This window comes from Miniopterus natalensis, chromosome 1 (assembly GCF_054644295.1).
Source record: "Miniopterus natalensis isolate mMinNat1 chromosome 1, mMinNat1.hap1, whole genome shotgun sequence".
Classification (NCBI taxonomy): Eukaryota; Metazoa; Chordata; class Mammalia; order Chiroptera; family Miniopteridae; genus Miniopterus; species Miniopterus natalensis.
Window position 1 is genome coordinate 35531678 of NC_142081.1, and position 23424 is coordinate 35555101.

The window sequence follows — 23424 nt, forward strand, 5'->3', positions numbered from 1 at the left end:
GAGGGAGTTAAACAAAACAAAATGAAAAGATTGAAACCTCTTGCCTATTTGACTTGTCCACTTGGTGCCGTTAGAGCCCAAGGCCTTTGTCTATCCCACTTATCAGGAGATGGACACACTAAATGACCCCTGCACACTAAATACCCTTCACCAGAAATTGCCAGTTTTCTGCAACAATAACCTCACCTACTTCATCGGGATCTTGAACATCTATGCAGAGCAGAGACCACAGAAACAAACTAGCTAAATGTCGCTTGTCAAATAAATTAAGATGCAGCGCGGGGATGCTGGTGCCTAACTCGGCGCGATAATAAAACCCGAGCCAACTAGGGCAAGAGGAAAAGATGAAGTCCCACTGGCACCTTTTCTTTTGAAGTGGCCCCAACCCTTAAAGCCTGCATTTCATTTGGGAAAATCTTTTTGCTAAAACCGCTTCCCATGTGCAACCCACCTGGAGGACTATAATCTAGTCTTGCCTGCAGCAAACCGACAATAATGATGCTTGCCTTTCATCACAGATCCCCGGGCACTAGACAAACATTAATTAATGCCCCCAACACACCTGCGAGGTAGGGGAGTATTATTATCCCGGGCTCACAGATGAGGAAATCCAGACACCAAGAGGTTAAACGGCTTGCCTGAGGCCACAGAGCGAGCTAACAACAGCGCAAAACTTTCCACCAGTGCTGAGAGATGGTGAGATGGCCGAGAGCAGAACCACTTCTAGGTGAGGCAGGCGGTAGCCAGCTGAGTTATCTTTTGCACAGTTAAGTTTAGGCGCTGTTCCAGAACATAAATGAACTACGTGCCCGAAGGTCTTCAAAGGTAGAAACGATAAGAAAATCTGGAGTATTTCTATATTTCAGTGCCCCCTCCAAAGTATCCTTTAATCTTCCTGTCTGGTGGAAAACAGTCAACTGGCTGCACCTGAACTTCAGAGAGCGTTCACAGGCCCGCTATGTGGCCGGCACTGTGATTTCAGTACTGGCTCCCACTTTCCCTCCAGGGAACTCGGGTGCGACTCCAGTAAAATAACTAAGGCAATTTTGTGTCAAGTGGAAATTACCAACTACTCTAATTAAAGATGACTTCTCGCCTGGCCAGTGTGGCTCAGCAGTTGAGCATTGACCTACGATCCAGGAGATTGAGGTTCAATTCCCGGTCAGGGCACATGCCCGGGCTGCAGGCCCGATCCCCAGCAGGGGGCGTGCAGAAGGCAGCCGATCAATGACTCTCACCACTGATGTTTCCATCTCTCTCTCCCTCTCCCTTCATCTCTCTGAATCAATAAAGATTTTTTTTTAATGGATCAATCATCTTTAAAAAAAAAAAATGGCTTCTCTCCTGCAGAGAGGTTGGAAAGAGATTTATTAAAAACACCAAGAAATTCTAAAAGGTATATGACATGATCATTACATGCCAGGGTAGCCTTCCTGATAGTCACAAAATTTTGCAGCCCACCCAACTTTTACACAGCCTATCAAATCTCTACCAGTATGTGCAGCCCTAGTTTGTCACTAATCAAATTTTTTTATTCCAGGCTTTACCAAAAATATCTCATTTAATATTTGCAACAACTTTCAGAGAAAATTGTTAGTATTTTTCCTTCATTTTACAAATGAGGGAAAAAGGCACAGCATATTAGCTGATCAGTGACAGAGCCAGCATTTAAAACCAGGTCTGACCACATAGTCCATCCTCTTAACCATAATATTTTACTTTTCTGAGGATAACTGAGGATTCCTGATTGATCATCTCTCCCTCTTTTACTGTTTCTTCATTCTCTTAGTACCTGCTACAAAGGCTTTTGAATTGGTATCCACAGCATGAGAATGAATCCAAATGCCAGACTTTTCTACAGAAATCTCTGCTCCCTACTGGCCCACAAAGTAGTTTTCAACACAGCCATGCTTTGAGCTTTCAAACTTGCTGACCAATACCTGGAAGACTATCTTTTGATTATGTTACATTAAAAAACTACTGTTTAGAGTAAAGCTTCTTCTTCAAGGAGCACCGGACAATTTCCCTACTCTGGACCTTGTATCTGGTTTGAGCCCCTGATTTCAACCTTACCTCAAGCTTCTGTGTAATAACTGGTTGATTTCCCCATCCATTTATACATCAATTTAGGCTGCAAGTATCAGATGAACCAAATCAAATGAACAAACAATAAAAAGGGTTTATTGGCTGACTAGGTGAAAAGGTCAGCAGTAATGTGGGCATCAGGTATGGCTTGATCAGGACTCTGGCTCTGTTTCTCTCACATTAATCTCTATCTATGTGTCAGATCATTTCTTTGACTCCTCTCCTGGTTGAAAGACGGCTCTCAGTAGCAATTCACGTTCCAGCTTCCTTGCTCATATCCAGGAAATGGTGAGGAGGGGTGGCAGGGGGGAGGGAGAAAGAGAGATAGAGGTAGAGATTTTGACTTAATGTCAAAATCATTGAGTGAAGATTATGAGCTTTGTGCTGATTAGATGACCCCTGGACCCATCTCAAGGCTACGGAACTAACAAGGGCACTGAGTAACTTGAGTCTGGGTTACCTAATCCAATCACTGTGCAAGGGGCGCAGGATTATCTAAATTGTCTTAAATCGGCCCACCTCACTGTGTATAGCTGCAGCACAGTGGTGGAGGCACAGTTCCCCAAATTAAAATCTGGAGCATGTTAGGAAGGACGGAATGGGGGCTGAGTGCTCTGTTGACAACCAATGAATGTTCTCAACAGTCTACCCTTTTGGCTGCCAAAATTCGTACACATTCACCGTCCCATAGATGAACTTTCAAAACTGTCCACACCTACATAAATGCACTCACCCAACAGGGCACAATGTAATGCCATGTGTAGTTACTACGTCCAGCTCCAAGCCTAGGAACTGTGGCTGGTGGTCAGACTACTCTGACGAATGTTGCATTTAACCCCTCACGGCTCAGTGACATGCGGTTAAGTGGGGAAGTAACCTCCCTCAATACACTCAAGACACAATGGTGGAGAGAGAACAGGACAACTGAAATTTTTTTATATTCCATTTAAAAAAAGAGGAAGAAGGGGAACAACAACAACATTGGCCCCTCACTCATAACATATATATATGATGTATACAATATATCTCAAAGACATACATATTGCATATTACATATGCATGTTATATAACCATGTATTTAATGAACATGTTATAACATACATAGTTCATTGCCTTGGCAGTAGAATGCGTTCCTTGGTCAATCAGTAGATTGATCTCTTTTTGCGGGTAGAAAATGATGAACACAAGTGCTCAGAAAGAGCAGGGATGGCAGACTTCTCTGCTCGACCAGGACCTACCTCTGGAGCTCAAAGTGAAGTCAATCTTCAAGGCTGCCTCACAACACAAATCAGAGGGGTGATGCCCTGAAGGGAAGTCTAGGTTCTGTTAGGATGTAGGACTAGAGTGAACAGATGCCAGTAGGGATTGCTAGTAACCTAACCCCACATCCATTCTCCTCTTTTTCTTTAAAAATGAAATTCCAGATTTTGTTTGACATAATTAAATACCTCACTGTCCAGCTTCCCTTATAATTAAGCGTGGACATAGGCCTAGTTTCTGGCTAGTGAAATGTAGGCAAAACTTTATGTGCCAGATTCCAGGAAATTTCCTTTAAAATCACCTGGCATGCACCTGTGGCCTCTTCTCCCTTTTCCTCATCTGACTGCCTGGAACACGGTCATGATGGCTGGCACTTTAGCCACCATCTTGGTCCACGAGGTGGAATAGTAAACTGGAAAGAAACCGGATCCCCAACTTCACACAGCTGCTAAAGCATTCATGAATTCTCTTTCTCAAGACATCATTTACATGAGAGAAATAAATGTTTACCTTCATTTAAACCACTGTTTGGGAGGGGTGTAGTGTACTTTATTAATATTAATCTAGGAGTAAGCAACCCAATATTTTTCATTTGACCAGCACTTATTTGGGATCCCCCTGAGCTAGATTTCTTAATCTTCCATTTCATTCACTCATTCTACATCCAGACTGACCCTTGGCCTGCCAGACACTCTGATGATTCTTTTCCATAGGTCTCTGGGTCCCAGTAGAGAGTTGCCTCCACTGTCCCCTGCTTTCCAGGGCCCAGTGTAACACTAATTCCTCTTTGGGGCAGATTTTTCTCTCACCCTATTTAGCTGTATAAATTCAGATTTTTGTGTGTCTTATTCAGTTAAGCTGGATTTTATTAATATTCCAGGGGAGAATAAATTATTACATAAGTCATCCCCCTTTATCCCTGGGGATATGTTCCAAGACGCTCAGTGGATGTCTGAAACCTAAGATAGTGCCAAACCCTACATATTCTATGGTTTTTTTTCTATATATGTATGTACCTATGATAAAGTTTAATTTATAAATTAGGTGCCTTAGGAGATTAACAGCAATAACTGATAATAAAATAAAACAATTTTAACAATATACTGGAATAAAAGTTACGTGAATGTGGTCTCTCTCTTCCAGCAACACTAGCATGAATTTCTCTCCCCTTCTTCTTGGAGAGAAGATTTGTTCTTTGTAAATCTTAACAACCTCAACATATGCTTTCTTTTCTTTCCATATAAAGTTGAGAACTTTTACTTTTTCACTTAAAGAAAGCACTTTATGGCTTCTCTTTGGCATATCCGAATTGCCAACACCACTACTCTTGTGCTTTGGGTCCATTACTAAACAAACTAAGGGTTACTTGGACACAAGCACTGTGATACCACAACAGCCAACCTGATAACCTAGGCGGCTACTAAGTGACTAAGGTGTGGGGAGCACAGACAGTGTGGATCCCACTGGGCAAAGGGAAGGCTCATGTCATGGGTGGGATATAGTGGGACAGCGTAAAAGTTCATCAAACTATTCAAAATGGTATGCATTTTAAAGCTTATAAATTGTTTATTTCCAGAATTTTCCATTTAATATTTTCAGACCACAGAAAGTGAAACCACATAGCAGAGGGAGCTACTGTACTCCTGGTACTGAACAACGCATTGGACACGGTTTGTCCTGCAAAACAGCAAATTCCCCTTTTACTCTATAGCCTGGACTTTTGCCTGGGACATGATTTTCTAAATGAACATCCCCCAGCTTTTTCTACCTCAACAAAACCTAATTTGAATTATAGCATAATGTACTTCATATCTAATTTTTATATTTTTATAGCTCGATATCAGCAACTATGTATGCTTAGAATATGTGTAAGTGGGGACTTTCATGCTTTTTAATGAAAAGAATGAAGGTATATTTGTTCACTAACTTTAAATAATACAGTGATAATGCCATTTATTGAACACATTCCATGTTGCAGGGACAACAGTAACCACATTAAATTTATAGACGAGTAAACCAAGAAGTTAGAAACAACTGCCAAAAATCACACAACTAGGAGTGGTGGAATCAAGATTCTGTCCTACATCTGGATGCACCAAAACTCTCAGAACGCACAAAAGGAACAAAAATTTTCCAGGAGGTGGTACCTTACCTGTAGTCACCCACCCTGAACCACACACTCAATCCTTGGATTTTTCACCTTTGGAAGATCATCAGAGCCACTCATACACTCCCCTGTCATCTTTCAAGCATTAATCTCTAAAATCCAAGCAAAGTGTCAGGGGACCCCATCCCTAAATTGTTCATATATCAGAAAATTATAGCGTCGAGCACAGGGGGGCGTTGTGTGTGTGTGTGTGTGTGTGTGTGTGTGTGTGTGTGTGTGTGTGTAATAGTTGTAAAATGAAATAGTTGGGTGTGAATTTTCATCTTAATGAAAATCTTGGGCATTTTTTGGAATTCTTTCCTAAATCTGAAAGCAGTCTTTCAAGGCAGGTTTCCTGATACACATTTGAAAGCCAGAAGCCCTGGCTTCCCTCACCAGCTGTTGCAGATCGTGTGCTTGTAGTGCCGAGTTAGAAAAGAAGCAGGGTCCACCTTGCTCATATCTGCCCTGGCTCTGAGGGCCGTTGATAGAACACATAACAATTAAGCCTCCAGCAAGGCTGTTTGTTTTAGCCATTTACAGTTTTGCAAAGAATGCAAGGAGGCTGGAATGGAAGGGCTCGAGGACGCACAGCGACGCTCACACTGTGCCACCTGTAGGCGGAGCGCGGTAAGCTCAGGGGGCACCTGAGACATGGGAAGGGGCCTCGTTATTAACCAGAAATGAGTGAATGAGCCCAGAAATCAGGGACCGTTGAGAGGATAGCACAAGGTCTAGGGTCAACCTGGGGCAGGGGGAGGGACAACCAACAAATCAACCGCATACCCCCTGTGGCTTCTGAGGGTGGCTACCAAAAGAGACAAATCTGTATCTCAGCCTTCCATGTTTTAAGATCCTAAAATATTCTAGTGTGATACATTTAGGGTCAACGTATTGGGGTGTATTCTCAATGTGGGGGCAAGAGGGGGATGTTTTCACCTTCCTTTAACTTTCACTCTGCCTTCCTAAGGGGTCACTTCAGTTAGCTGTAACTGGCTTCACCAATCCATTGGTCATTTTCAGTATTCAGTTTCTTTGCTTAAAATATAGCTCAAATCAAGGGAAACTGTGAATGCATCAATTCAATAGCCACAAGCCACATGCAGCCACTCAAGTTGAAATTAATTAAAAATAAATAAAACTTAAAATTCAGCTTTCGGTCACAAAAGCCTTACTTAAAGGGCCCGATAGCCATGTCCGACTAGTGGCTTCCACAGAAAGTCCTATTGAATAGTGCGGGTCACAAGTCAAGATCCTCACAGTAAGAGATTCCACTGCTAAGAAGTTAGGATTGTGTAGTAAGATATTAACTGCAAAAAAACCCACCTCATTGTCTTAGTGAATTTGAGTTATAGTTTCATTGATTCACAATTATCCATGAGCTGGTTATTTAGTTCAACCATAACTTTCTACTAACTACATGTAGCTAGAATTAAATTCAGTTGCATATGACAAAAACTTAAATTAACAGTAGCTTAAATACGTGGTTTCCTATAATGTCAAAGTTCCAGAGATCAGAAGTACAAAGCTGGTACAGTAATTGGGTTAATTCATTAGGAACCCAGGCTCCTCCCCTCTTCCTGTTGGGTCACTCGCAGGACATGGACTTCATTGGCCTGGTCCAAAATACTATCTAGAGCTTCAGTCTTCATATCTGTCTTCCAGCCAATTAGAAGGAAAAAGGGAGGGAGATGAGTAGGCACTCTCCTGAAGGGTTATTTCCTTAAGTTGCAAACTACATTCTCTGTGCATCCTATTGTCCAAAATGTAAACACATGGTCACTCCCAGCTGCGAAAGCTGGGGGATGTGGTGTTTATTCTGGTGGCCATAAAAGTAGGGATTTTATTACTATGGAAGAAAATAAGAATGACTATTTAAAAGTAATCAGGAGCCTCTGGCACACTAATAGTGTAGAAATATGGTAAAATGAAGAAATAAAAAGAGATTAAAGAAAATTAATTTTTCTAAGTGAACGCAATATTAGTAAAAATTTGAAGAAAAATGAAAAAGTCTTGAATAAATGAAAATCTGAGTTTTGGGTCATTTTCAATGATCTATATTTTCTTGGTGGCTACTGCCTACATGCTATGATCTAAGGAAGGCCCCTTCCTCCTCAACTCGCCTCCACAGTGCCTAGAATTATTCATTTAACTTTCTCAGATGGCTTGAAATGCCATCAACTACAGATTTATTTCCATTAACAAGGTCTTTACAAAATGCAAACATTCCTGGGGATAGTAAGAATATCCATTCTCAATTTATCATGAGTTGTCAAATCCCACTTATGATGTCCACAGATAGAGGGACTGACTGAACTGGTATTTTGTGGGGAAGGGGGAAGGAGGAAGAACCATTTTTGCAACTCTTGGGTTGGGAAGGCTTGAGGGGAAAAGCATGCTGGGCGTTTCATAGAGTGGTTGGGGTAGCTAAAGAGCAGACTCTTATTACTGCAAACTTGGGGAGAAGAGAAAAGTCAGGGTAGGAAAGGGAAGGAAAAGAGAAAATGAAGGGGCACCAAGCAGAAGTGAGAGCTGAGGAAGCATCCAAGATAAATTTTGTCATCTTGAAATTTTGCCTGGAGTTAACCATAAATATTACAGTATTTACATGGTTTCTTAGCAAAATATGCAAGGATACAAACTCCTTTTTTTCTATTAAGAAATTAAAAGGCATATAGGAGGCTAAACTGCAGGGCTCTTTTAAGCTTACATTTTGTTTACACTCAACAAAAGTAAAATAAATTCTATCATCTGAACTAAAAAGTCTCTCTTACTGTTTTGAACCTGTGTTAACTCATTCGCTTTTGATTTTAATTTAGCTGCCATTTTTTAGAGATTCTACCTACTAGCAGTAACCATGATGGCATTTAACAAGAGCTTTGAGAAAGGCGCTATCCTAAGGGTTTTGCCTCCGTTATTCCATTTACTCTTCACAGTATCTCTTTGAGGTAGATATACCCGTTTAACAGAGAAGGAAACTGAGGCTCAGAGGGTTAAGTGACTTTCCTGATACAACACAAATAGCAGTAGTAGAGTCAGGCTCCAGGCCTATAAAGCCAAGCTCAAGGTTCTATGCTCTGTCAAAAATACCAATGATGCACATTTAGGTCAAAAATGACACCTGAACAGACTATATGCCCTACTTTTAGCTCAGTAAGGCATTTTCCACAAGATTGACACAACATCCGACTGCTTGGAATGCCCACATGGAGATGAACTGCCACTTTCTCACACAGCTTTCCTCAGTGTCCTTCTTCGACCTTCCCTGCCTCAAGCTCCCACCATCATCACCACCTCCCCACAGCAACCAAGGTGTTTTCTGTCAATGGTGTCATCTAGTGGTCAGAAAGAGAAACTCATATATTTAATGTCCCTTTTCTATGCCCTATCCTATTTTCCTCTTGAAGGATTTTTTTGGGGGGAGGGGGTATAACATATTCACCTCTTTAAAGTTATCATTCATAGGTCATTCGGTTTTACCTTAAATAATCTTTTTCATTCATATACATTCACCCCCTTAGTAACTCCCTTCTCCTTTCTCTCTCTTTGAAGGAAGATGTCTGTCCCACTCATCATGTATTTTACTAGCCAAAAAGTCAACTTAATCATCAGAGGATACTGGACTTTGGAGTGAGTTAGTTCTGGATCCATCACTTATTAATTGTGAGATCTTGAGCAAATTATATAACCTCTCTAAATCTCAATTTTCAAGTCTATAAAATGGAGATGAATTACCTACTTCAAAGAGTTGCTATAGGAATGAGATTAATTAAGAAGAGCACCAACACCTATCTACCACATAGAATTTTAAAAATATCACTCATTTTGATGTCGTCATGTGTAATGCATAAAATAGTCAGCCATTAAATTTAAAAGGGGGGGTAAGGGGGAGCCATACTTTTTAGGCTAAATTTATTCTACTGAAGAACCAGAGTCTGTAATACCTGAGATGACAAACTAGGCTTGAAGATGCTCAGTGCTATTAGAGCAGGTTGAACTTTAGTATTTTTCTCAGTGTATCAGCAAACAGATTCCACTCTATTTTGTGAGCAGACCCACTCAGAAGTTCTGGCCTCCATTATGAAAAAAAAACAAAAAGAGAAAGAAGTCTCTTTTTTTAATATAGCTTTATTGATTTCAGAGAGGAAGGGAGAGGGAGAGGAAGAGATAGAAAAATCAGTGATGAGAGAGTCATTGATTGGCTGCCTCCTGCGAGCCCCTCTCTGTGAATTGAGCCCACAACCCGGGCATGTGCCCTGAGCGGGAATTGAACCTTGATCTCCTGGACCCTAGGTTGATGCTCAACCACTGAGCCACGCCTGGCCAGGCCAGAATGTAGTCTTTATCTTTCAGTTCATTTACTTTAAAGTTTTTCAAAAATTTAAAACTATATTAGAAGAAATTCCCAATTTATAGTTATTTGAATTTTAGAATACATTTTTGCCTAGAAATAGTGTTTGTAAGTGGTGGTTACATACCCAGGCTAGCCCATAAATATCTGAATCAGAATCATGAAGAAGAAATACTACACATTTATAACACGGAGAAGAACCAAGAAGCAGAGGGAGGTTTGCAGAGATTTTGATGGGAACTTACTTAAAAGGTTTTAGTGTGTTGTGTGTCAATTACATCTCAATTTTAGAAATAGTATCCTCTATTCGATTTTATTATATTATATTTTAATTACATTACAAGAAAGGTTAGAATAGTACAACATGAGAAACTTCATAAGTTCATATTTCATTATGCAATTTGTACAGAGCTTTGGAAGGGACTTCGCTAAAATAAAATATTTTAGGTATTTGCCAGATGAAGGAGCAAATATATATGAAGCTCTCTCAAAATATAATAAATAAACAACGCAATTAAAAACTGGACAACAGATTTAAACACTTCACCAAAGAAGATATACAAATACCAAATAAGCACATTCAAAGATGCTCAACATCACTGGTCATTGGGTAAATGTCAATTAAAGCCTTGATTAAATACCACTACACATTTGTTAAGTTGGGGGAGAAACCGACAATACCAAGTGCTGACGTAGATGCAGAGCAACTGGAATGTCCATGCATTGCTGCTAGAAATGAGAAATGCTTCGCCCATTTTGGAAAACACTTTGGCAGTTTCTTAGAAAGTTATACAGACACTTACTACATGACCGAGCAACCCACTCCTAGGTACAATAGAAATGAAAACATGTTCAAACAAAAATCTGAATGCAAATGTTTTTAGAGGCTTTACCTATAATCATCAAAACTGGAAACAAGTCAGATGTCATCTAACTGGTAAAGGGATCAACAAACCATGGTGCTTCCAAACAATGGAACAAAAACAACAAAGTGATGGAACCCACAGCAACTGGCTAACTGCACTGTGCTGAGTGAAAGATGCCAAACTCCAAAGACTACATACTCTATGACATTCTGGAAAAGGGAAAACTATAAGGACAGAAAAAAGATTGGTGGTTGCCAGGATCTGGGGGTCAGGTGCGAGTTGATGACAAAGGGACATGACAGAACTTTTTGAGCTGATAGAAATTCTCTTTATCTTGATGTTTGTGGTTGTTACATGACTACACGTTATTTTAAAAACTGTGCACAAAAAATTGTGAATCTTACTGTCTGTAAAGTACAACAATAAAAATTTAATAATATAAGTGAGGGTATTCAGTTTCATGTTTCCTTTCAGAAGGTAGACAAAATCAGTATTAAAAACATCTCTGTGCAATTAATATGTACAAAATAATGTAAAGTGTCACAGTTATTAAGTGATTTGCAGAGCTACTTTTGATATGGTATTCAATAAACAGCAGGTCATAAAACAGCATGTAGCCCGTCTGGACGTGGCTCAGCGGTTGAGCATTGACCTAGGATCCAGGCGATCAGGGTTCAATTCCCGGTCAGGGCACATGCCCGGGTTTTGGGCTCGATCCCCAGTCAGGGGGCGTGCAGGAGGCAGCCGATCAATGACTCTCTCATCACTGATGTTTCTATCTCTCTCTCTCCCTCTCCTTTCCTCTCTCTGAAATCAATAAAGATATATTTTTTTAAAATAAAAATAAAATAAATAAAACAACATGTATAATAATATTATGAGTGTATTGGGGAGAATATGCATTAAAAAAGATTATACCCAAAACATTAAAAATGGTTATCACTGGATAGTAAAATTATGGACAGATTTTCTTTTTTCTTATCTCTATTTTGTAGTTCTCCTATGATGAACATACGCAATAAGAACAAAGGTAGAAATTCCTTCTTACCAATATCACTGGTTTTGATGTATAAATAAAGAATTTTAGTGCAAGAAGTCACCTTAGATTTTAATGCTGACAAAAGCAAATCTTATGAGGTCAAACGACTTCTCTGATATACACAAGGAAGCAACCAGAATAATTGAAAGGAACACAAAAATTTTATACGGATAGTTTCACATAACAATAACTAGAAAGAATCAATACAAAACTGACAGTTATTATTTTTAAAATTATGTCCAAACATTTCCTTTCCATCTTGATAATGAGGGTATAATTCTAGAAAAGATGCTGTCCAGCCATGAAATCAACCTTGTGCTGCTTGCCTACCCCTGCCACAGTGGCAACTGAGGCCTCGGCTGTGCCTGTGCCCGCACGCTACATCTTGGCAAGAATTATCAGAGCAAGGAATCAACATATATTCTTGTTGCTTCTACTTGACAAAGGGAACTTGAATTCTTTTGCACATATGAAAGTGATGCTAAAACAATTTTGTTTTGTTTTTTAATCCTCACCAGATGATATTTTGTCCCATTGCTATTCAGAGAAACTGGAAGGGAGAGAGAGAGAGACAGAGAGTGAGAGACAGGGAGAAACAACGATGTGAGAGAGACACATCAATCGGTTGCCTCCCACATGTGCCCCGACCAGAGTCTGGATCAAGCCTGCAACTGAGGTACGTGCCCTTGGCTGGAATTGAACCCAGGACCCGTCAGTCCTTGGGCCAATGCTCTAACCACTGAGCCAAGCCAGCTAGGGCTAAAACAATCTTGAAAGCTATTTTTCAAAGCATTTTAAAATATTTAATGCATTGCAATAATTGAGTATGCATTAAGAAGTAATTTTAAAATGATTTGTGCTTACCAGCCTTACGTTCCACACAAGTGAAATAAAAAAAATAAAAATAAATCCAACAGGTGTAACGGCCTGGATTACAGGATTTGCATTGGTAAATAAAAATGACTTACTGACTCACAGAATATTAGAGTTGTTAGGAAGTCTAAAACATCTACTCATCAACCTCCTGTACATTCCTTCATTTAAAAAAAAAAAAAAAAAGTGAAAACGAAAAACAATGGCCCAGAGAAATTAAGTGCTTTGTCCCAAGTCTCACACACATTAGGGCCACTAGACTGAAAGCCTCCTGATTCCCACTCAGGGCTCCTTCCAGTGCACCAAGGGAGAGGGAAGAAGCCACAAGAAGAGTGGAGTCAGGAGCTGTGTCATAGAGAGCCTGATAGCACTCTCTACTTTTCTATGTGCTAGTTGAAAGACAAGGTTATTTCATTAATGTTGACTTTAGCTGACTCATGTTTTTGAACCAGAAGGAGAAAAATCTTGGCTTATAAAAAGTCACAGAAAATAATGTTTATTTTTAGGGGGTAGGCTTGGTAGATTATATTTTACTATTGAGTAAGCACAGTGTTACTTCTGGTACATTCCAGAAGTACTAGTGTTGATAAATTATTTCGCTGTGCTTGTAGCCACTTTCTAGCAATATTTGTAGTTAACAAGTTGGCTCACATAGTAAGAGAAATGGGAGTGGGGGAAGAAGGGAGACATACAACTAATCCTAAACCCTAAATGTGTCAAGAATCTTCTGGGATTTATTGGGGTCAAAAAGTTGCCTTAAGGATCCATTTAAGATAATTTCAAAGATAAATGCAGCATAGATAGCCATGCCTCAGAGATTGTTCTTGAATTGCATCAGCATAATTTGGCGCTGATCTCAAGGTATTCAGCATAATTTTGTAATGAAAATAATTTTTTGATGCAGAAGTAATATATGCCAAATATTTTTTTTTTAAATATAACTCAGAAAAGTATTCAGAAAGAAGAAAATAAAAATAACACATAATCTCACCACATTAAGATAACCACAGTTAAAATGTTGGTATATTTCCTTCCAGTCTTTTTTCTGTGTGTGTGTGTGTGTGTGTGTGTGTGTGTGTCTATTTGTGTGTGAATTTGTAAACATTTACTTAAATACAAAATTAACACATAATCCTATTTTGTAATTATGCCTTTTTACTTAACAATAGAATCACAGAAACTCTTTTTCATGTCCATAAACATAGATTCATATCATTTTTAATCTTGGGCAAGGCTCTGTATATGGCTATGTTGATAATAGATTTTTATAAACAAAAAACTTTATCTGATAAATAATTGATTTATATTATTGACAGCTTGATAATTATTTCCTTTGCAAAAAAATATCTGAAAGTGAAATAGCTAGGTAAAAGAATATGTATCATTTTAAAGGTTTTTTTGTTTCTATGTAAATTGTTCTCTAGAAAGATTTTGTCAACTTATACTACCATTAGCAGTAAATAAGATTGTCAATTTTTCTACTCCCTTGCAAGAGTAGATAGATATCATTGCTCGGCTGGTGTGGCTGAGTTGGTTGAGGGTCATCCCATGCACCAGGAGGTTGCTGGTTCAATTCTCAGTCAGGGCACATGCCCAGGTGGTGGGCTCAATCCCCAGTAGGCGGCATGCAGGAGGCAACAAATAGATGTTTCTCTCTCATCAATGTTTATCTCTCTCTCCCTCTCCCTTCCTCTCTCTGAAATGAATAAAAATGTGTTTTTTAAAAGAGTAGATGTTATTTTTAAAAATAGATATTTTTGTATTGAGAATCAGAAAATGATAGTTATTTGTTTTTAATTATCAGTGAGACCAAATATTTTTCATATATTTATTGGCCATTATAATTTTTTTCCTTTGTAACTTTACTATGCCCAATTTCCTATATGAGTGTTAATATTATATCTCTCTGAGAGCTTTTCTCACAATAAGATATTCACAGGAATTCTTTTCATTTTTTTAAAATATTTATTTATTTATTTCAGAGAGAGGAAGGGGGAGAGAGAGAGAAACATCAATGATAAGAGAGTCATTGATTGGCTGTCTCCTACATGCCCCCCACAGGGAATCGAGTCCGAAACCCAGGCATGTGCCCTGATCAGGAATTGAACCTCGATCTCCTGGATCATTGGTCGATGCTCAACCGCTGAGCCACACCAAGCTGGGCCACAGGAATTCTTACTGATGCTAAGATAATGGCAACCGTCTGGATCTAAATCTCTTCACACATTCTCTCCAAAATCATAAAGTTAAAAGGGAGAACAAGTAATCTACACATGTCCCAAGAGAAAATACTTCAAATTACTTATAAGTAGAGAAACAAATACTAAATTCCAACAGAGATACTACTAGATCTCCTACTGCTTCTACAAGGCTATTGAGGTGAAGAACAGTGGGAAGGCAGTCTTAAGACACTGCATGGAAAAGAGATGAATAGAGGACATAAATAAAACAAAGACAAAATCACTCCCATAAAAACAATGTCCAATACTAAGCTCTAAAATGGTAAACACAAATCTGGAATTTGGTGGATCACCACACCAGTTACAGGGAATTCAGCAAACCTTGAGGTGGAAGTCTTGAAAACGCATTCCTTATAGAAAAAAAATAAAAGATAAGTAGAAGAGGAAGAAGTACCCTTTGATATGTGGAAGTGAAAAAGAAGAAGAATAGAAAAGTAATGATTCCGCATAAATTAAAGAGAATGACAAGACATGACAGCAGCTCTACTTCCCAGCCACCATCATAATGTCATCCATTTAGGAAAGGATTAAGAAGTAAAAATTGTCAGTTATAAAAATAGTCACTGGGATGTAAAGTACAGCAAAGGGAATATAGTCAGTAATATTGTAATAGCTATGTATGATGTCAGATGGGTACTAGACTTATTGGGGTGACTATTTCATAAGTTGTATAAACGTCTAATCACTTTGTTGTACATGTGACCAATATAATTTTGCATGTCAACTATTACTGAAAATGTTTTAAATTTAAAAAAATAAAAAATAAAATTTTAAATAAATTAATTAAAATTGCACTTCACTATACTGACAGAAGGGGATGGCCTTGAACTAGGAACTCTCTATAAAATACATAAAATTGGAGAGATCAGAAAAATCTATTCAAAGCCACAAAATAATAAGAAAACATTTCACCTAGTAAACATCCTCCCCCCCAAAAAAGTGAAAAGTAGAAGAAAATTGTAACACAACACTCTAAATGGAACTAAATGTTCTCAAACATCTATTTGTAATTAAAAACAAACAAAAATATAGTCTCCAAAATCTGAAAACTATGAATAAAAAGAGAAAGAAATGGAACAAGAGGTCATTGAATACTAGAAAAAAAGTTAAAGAGAAAAAGAAAAACCCCTCAAAAATGGAAAATAAATTACAAGGTCCTCAAAGGAAAATATTTTCAAATGAATAAAGGCAGAAAACAGAACAACAACAAAAAAGAGGATACAAATGAGATAAACAGAGAAGTGAAAATGATCAGAGAAAAAATGGACAAAATAGAAGACTGGCAAATAAGATCCACCCCTGCCCTGGCCAGAGTGGCACAGTGGTTAGAGCATCTGCCCACGTACTGAAGTTGTTGCAGGTTTGATTCCCAGTCAAGGGCATGTACCTGGCTTGCAAGTTTGATCTTGGCCCTGGTTGGGGCATGTGTGAGAAGCAACCAACTGATGTGTCTCTCTCACATCAATGTTTCTCTCTCTCTCTCTCTCTCTCTCTCTCTCTCTCTCTCTCTCTCTCTCTCTCTCTCTCCTCCCCTCCTTCCCTCCTTCAACTCTCTCTAAAAATCAGTGGAAAAATATCCTCAGGTGAGAATTAAAAACAACAATAAAAAAGATCCATCATATGTATATCGAAGTCCCTAAAGAAGAAAAACAATAATTTCTAGAAATAAGAGAAAATATAAATAGACATACTGTAAGGGCTCTCCATTTATCTGGGAAATTTTAATCACAATGGTTAATTCTGTGAATACTGGCCCTTATTTTGAAGGAGGGTAAAGATAATTAACTTTATAATTATTAAGTATGGAAGGAGTGAAAAGGAGAGGAGAGAACCTCAGTGCAAAAAAAGCCAAAGAGAGGGAGAGAAAGAGAGAGAAATAACACAAATCAAAAAGCATAATAAAATTTAGAAATAACATCCAAATATATCAGTAATTACAATACATGTAAATGGACTAAATACTCCAATTAAAAAAACAAAAATGGACAAACATCAAAAATATTTAATACTGCGCTATTTACATTATATATTATTAGAAATGTTAAAATAGTTTGGCAAGATATTGGATTTAAATGTATATAAAATTAATTGCATTTTTATTCACCAGCAACAATTAGAAAATGTAAATTTTTAAAGCTATCAGGCTCAACAGCTACAAAATACAAAAATATTAAATATTTAGGGATAAACCTAACAAAAGATGTTTCTTTATAGACAAAACTCCTTAAAAGACATTAAATGATTGGACAGATAAAGCATATATAATAAAAATTTCAATGTTTGCCAAATGTAATCACATTTTGAATGAAATTCCAATCAAATTCTTAACAGTTTTTTATGAAACTTGAAAAGCCGATTTTAAAATGTATATGAAAGAACAAAGGACCAAAAAAATACTAAGATACTCCTGAATAATAACAAAGTTGATGGTTTTATATTATCAGATATCAAGACTTAATATAAAGCCATACTAATTAAGACTGAAGAATGTTGATGCAAGGATAGCCAGTAGACCAATAAAACATTTTTAAAATAATAAAAATTCTATTTATGTTTAAACCATTACATATTGGTAAAGATGCACTATTATTGGCAATTTATATTGGAAAACATAAATTTGATTATTTCTCCCTCACAACCCAAGAACCTATCCCAGGTGGATTAAAGTCTTCTATATGATTAACATAGAAGGAAAAAATTTTAAGACAGTAAGGAAAAATTTTTATAATCTCGAGTTAAAGAATGATTAAACAAAATACAAAACATATAAAGATGCAAAGAAAAGTGAAAAAAATTGACTATTATAAAATTAAAATTCTTTTTTTATTATTGGCACTAATTGAAATTCTTCATTCATCCCAAGACACCATAAAAAGGGCAAAAAGAGAAGCCACATACTAGAAGACCAATATAGCACATATTACTGAGAAAAGGCTAGTAACTTGAATACACAAAGAAATCCTACAAAGACAACTCAATGGAAAAATGAATGAAATACATGAACAAGAAGAGTAAATCTAAATGCCTCATAAACCTTAGCAACAAAGAAAGAAAAATGAGAGAGAGAGAGAGAGAGAGAGAGAGAGAAATATATCACCCTCATTAGAAACCAAGCAAAAGCAAATTAAAACCACAATGAAATATCATTCCACATTCATCAGGTTGGCAAACACTATTAAGTTGGCTAATATCAAACAACCACGTGGGAAAACATCTTGTCGTTACATAGTAAAGCAGAAAGCATATATTTCCTTGACTCAGCAGCTGCAAGTAAAACACCTAAACATACGCACAGGGAGACAAGAATGTTCACAGCACCACTGTCTCAAACAGCAGAATGTCCAACAATAGAATAAATAAACATATAATTATATATTCAAACAATAAATAGAATATAGTAGTAAAAAGTGAAGAAACTACAGCTACCTCCATCAACACTGATAAATTCTAAATCAATGTTAAGCAAAATAAACAAGTCTCAGAAGAATACATTCAGTATTCTTTCAACATAAAGCTCATAAATAGACAAAATTGAGTGATGTGGTGTTTAGGGATGCATAAATAGGTGATAGAACAATCCAGAAAAGCAAGAGAATAATTAACACAAAGTAAGAGGATAGTGATTACCTCTTGGTGGAGAAAGTGGGAGATGTTTTCAGCAAGGAGAACAGAGTAAGCTTCTAAGTTACTAGTAATATTCTATGCCTTTATCTGGGTGTTGGGTACACTACTGTTTATTTCAAATTGTACATACCCACTTTAAACACTTGTGTGTGTGATATCTTCTACAATTAAAAATCAAAAGGAAAGTATTGTAGTGGAAGCTTCATTTGGGGCTGCCTTCTCCTGGAATGTCAGCCAGATGAAATTTTGAACATTTTAAACTTGTATCTCTGGGAAATCAAAACCAAAGCAGGCAAGCTCTAAGCCTCAGATTTCAAACTAGCTGGGTGAATGATTTTGCATGTGCTATGTGCTTTGAGTATTTAACTGACAGATTTCCTTTATCTGCCATGAGAAATTCATTTATGAAGCCTGAAAGCACAAGGGATTATTTGACTAATCAAGTGCTCTGTGTGTCTCATCTTTTCCTTCCCTGGTTATTTGCTATAATTGCACATCTCCTGGGAAGGTGACTTTCACTAGCGCCCCTGTGCACCAGCACAAGTATTTATTACATTTTAGTGGGGCTTAATTTATATCAGACTCTAAACCAACTGGGCCAACTAATTCACAGATCCATGAGCAACTCCTGAGTAACTCCACCAAGCAGAAGTGTGTGTGTGTGTATGTTAGTCATACACAAGAGATAAATTGTAGGCAGATAGTAAGGAAATAGGAAGATACATACATAAGCAAATGGGAGGGAGAGAATATTTTTGATGGGATTTTTTAATGTATATTCTCGTGTTAACTTTAAATATATAACAGACCAACTTAAAGTCAATGTATCTTGAGTAATTGGATGCAGCCATCTCTGAAGCAGGGCTCTATCCCAGGGCTATTCAGTTATATGAGTCAAAAAAATGTTCCTTATTTTCCTAAGGTATCTAAATTTTGGGGTTGTTTGTTTGCTTTGTATTTCAAAAGTCCTTATTATAGCGTAGGATCACTAAGGACCGTTGGATGCAGTGTGACATAGGGAAAGGTTTGTGGAATGCAACACACTGGCTTCAGAGGCTTGCAAGAGTCACTGAAACAACTGCCTTTTTTTTTTTTTTTTTTTTGGTAGAGAACATCAAATCTGCAGCTATCTGGGCACTGAGCAATTGGTGAGGGTGTGCAGCAGACACATATATTTAATGAGGAAAAGACGTCCAAATTTAAAAATCACACCTCTCAGCCCCTCAATTAGAGAATTCTTTCAATATTTGTACACATAATATCTTCACCGCCAAATCAATAAAATGTGAGTTTAATGTGAACCTGTGTGGAGGAGTTTCTGTTTCTCATGTACCGTCCTTTGAACCGGTCAGTGGTTCCACCCTGAAAATAAGAAACCCAAGTAGAGAATGTGGGCCCTCCTCCTTCCCTCCATGTTTTCTGAAGAGAATAGAAAACAGCTCCACCTAAGGAATGAAAACTTAAAATGCCTCTGAAACAAGAGCTCGCTGAGATTGGCAAAGGGAGAGGAGGGAGAGGTATTAGGTTTGGCCAAGATTTTCAATTAATGTAATCCAGATGTTGGTCTAAAATCGAGATAAGATCATCTTGAAACCCCCATTCCATCATTTATGGAAAGTCCAGTGCTGCCCCACAAATTTCTGTGAATCCTTAGGTTCCTTATATTCTCAAGGTCACCTGCAGAACTCCTTCCAGTGTTGGATCACCTTCCAATCAAGATAGGCTTATCAGCCACTTTTCATGATTTCCACACCATCAAACAAACAAAAGCAAAAACACAAAAGTCTTGAGTGTGGCAGTCCGTAAACATAAAATACACATAGTCGTCCTTTAAAGTCCTTCGTCACTCCCCCAAGTTGCTCCCCGTTCCCACTACCCCTCTCCCCATCTCCTCAGCCATGGCCCCATTCAGTTCAAATACAGATCCAGTCATCTATCTTCCGTTGCCTTGTCTACAGCTAACCCGCACATCTCAGTATACACCCCTGAGGGTTTATCGAATGTTTTCCTACACAAAGCAACCAAGAGGAATTTGGGTTTCAAGTGTTAGGATAATAAAGTTTGTCACTACAATATGCAAAGAACCAAAGAGAATGGAAGTGTTGCCCTAGGACAGCATTTTCTCTGTGCCCCCAATCAATGGCATGCTTTCTAAAGAGGTGGAGACCCTCTGCTCTGGGGACTCAAGTCTGTGGAGGGCAAAAAGGGAGGGTTCCCAAGCCAGGAGTGCTGGAGCAGAGGAGATGATAGACCCTCAAGACGCCCAAAGATAGAAAGAGCCCCTGTCCCTGCTAAGGGACTAAAAGTGATCATCAACTTTCTTAGACTTTGTGAAACTGTCTCCCTATGCAACTTTCAGGGCCTAGGCTTATCTATCCTATTTTCTAGTCATTGAATCTTTTTCTGAAACATCACTTGGGGCTGATGGTGGTAGGGAAGGAGAAGAGATAGCTTAAGTTTACCCCATCTTGCCCTTAAATTCATATACCCAATGATGGCAAAAGGAAAAAAAATCTTAAATTGTCAATTATAGCTACCTCAGCTCTTTTGGTCTCACTCAGTCTCTAGTGAATTAAATAATCATTTAAGTCTCTAGCGGGGCTCATTATTTCTTCTCAGGACATCTTCCTTCTTTAAAGGTTGTGTCTGTGCAGGAAAAGTGCTATAACTTGGGGGGGGGGGGGACTGGGAGGAAGGACCTCAGGGCTATGGCTCTTCCCCACAGAGAAGTGGCTCATCTTGTGCCTGGAGGTACAGGTGGATCCACATGGTTCTCTGATGAAGTCCTTGGTCTCTGTCTCAGATTCCAGCTGGAAGTTTCTGCCATTTTTATGATCTCCTAATCCTAGCTCTTCTGATCTCAAAACTTTTGCATCTCACCAAGGCAGGCAAGATCATCAAGGCCCCTCCCATGTCCTTTCCATTCTGTAAGACAGAGAACACTAAGAGGCTCTGACTCATCAAGTCCCTTCCTAAAGCAGCCAGTTCTAGCTGCAGTGGCTGTACCCACCTGAGAGTCTAGGGGGACAGTCTTCTCACTGAGTTTCCAACAGAAAGCAAAAAGCAAATTCCTTCTGCTTCAGCTCCACCCTCAACCTATCTGGAGCTTTGCCGCTTTTTGCCACTCTTCCCGTCCCACCCTCGACCCTGGGCCGGAGCCCATAGAAATGAGTCGTGGGTATAAGATAATTAGCTCGGGGGAACTGAGGGCTTGTTCCTTCTATTGAAAGTTTATTATATGCCAGACATACTTCTAGCAGCAAACAAAACCATCTCAGTCCTTGTTCTTCTGGGGTTTAAATTCCAGTCTTGGTGGAGAGTTAAGAAGCCTATATATACAAAATATATGCCACAGTCTGTTTGGCATAAGCACCAAGAAGGAAAGGTAAAGCAAAAATGGGTCTAGAGAGTGACAGAGGTGTATTCTAATCAGGGTGGTCACAAATAATTAAACTGAAGACTCCCCAGTCATTCTCTAGCAAAGTTATAATGCAGAGAGAGTATGGACTCCTCAGGTGACCCCTGGTGAGACAGAGAGAGAGAGAGAGAGAGTGTGTGTGTGTGGATGTGTGGATGTATTCGGGAGGGGAGGGTTGTTGAGGGAGAAGGGGTTCTGGAGACTGGAAACCTAAGAAACATTTCTCTCCAGAGAAGAAAAGTGATGACAGGATAGCTATCAAATCTTGCAGCAGATAGAGTTAGTGCACATCTCATGAAAAGAAAGGGGAAGGGAGGAGAGAATAGCTCTGACACTACCAACCCAATTGTTTATAGAAAGGCAAAGGAGCACAGCTGGCAGAGATAGTGCCATGAGTCCTGCCACGCCAGTTGTGGAGCCACTCAAGAGGCAGTGTTCTGGATGTGCAGGTCCCAGCATCTTCAAGCAACCCACCTTCCAGCGATGTGCCCGGAAAGAACAATTTCTCCCAATCCTGATTCAAACCCGTGCCAGGCTGGCCACCAGCTGGAGGGCTCGCTCCCTGGGAGCAGGCAGTGCTAGGCCAACCAAGGAGAGACACAAGCTGTTCCTGTGGTTTCTCCACCCAAAAACCCAGTATAGCTACAGAGTCAAGTGTCCCCGAAAGCTTCAAAGAGTCAAAAGGACTAGGAAGTGTTAAATACCAGAAATGACCTCAGAAACCATCCAGCCCAAATACCTCATTTCAGATATCTCTTTCCGGGATAACAAAGGAGAGAGAAGGGAGAAACTTAGTCTTGGGAAGATTCAAAGAAGAGGAGGCATTAGGACTCAGTGCTGTAGGATAAATAGGGGTTTGCCAGATGAAAGAAGAGATAGGCAGGTGAAAACATCACAATAACATCAAAATAGTATCCCCCTGGATCTGCTCTACCTGAGCCTATGAGACTGTTCTGGGAACATCAAGGAAAGTCTTACAGTCCCCCCTTCACCTGTCTTTTGGCTCTGCAGTGCCCATCCCTGCTGTGCTGCATAAACACAGAACAACACATTAAAAAAATGAAATCACAACACTGATCAACAATGTCAGGTAACAGAACAAGATTGGTCACTCCATGACTGAACTCCAAATGAGCAGTGATACCTTCAGAGAAAGGAGAAGTCACCTGCCTTCTGCCACCTCCCTCTGGCTCTGACCTCAGTAAAGGGACCCCCATTCCCTGCCTTCATATGCCAGTTCACCAGAGGTCCTGAATACCAATTTCTTCACCACTTCTTAGCTCTCCTTACCAGCCCAGCCCAGGGAGGACCATCAACACAAGTGCAATTTCCCAATGACTGTAGAATTTTCAAGAATGAAGAGTTTTTAAGAACACCAAAAATAAGTTTAAAAAACAAGATAAAAATAAGAAAAAAGCACCCCAAACAAGTAAATACCTGAAGACATAGAGCTCTAAGTCCACAGACATGGATGTTAGTAACGCTCTAACCTAACTGAACGAGTGACTTTAAGCAACTCCCT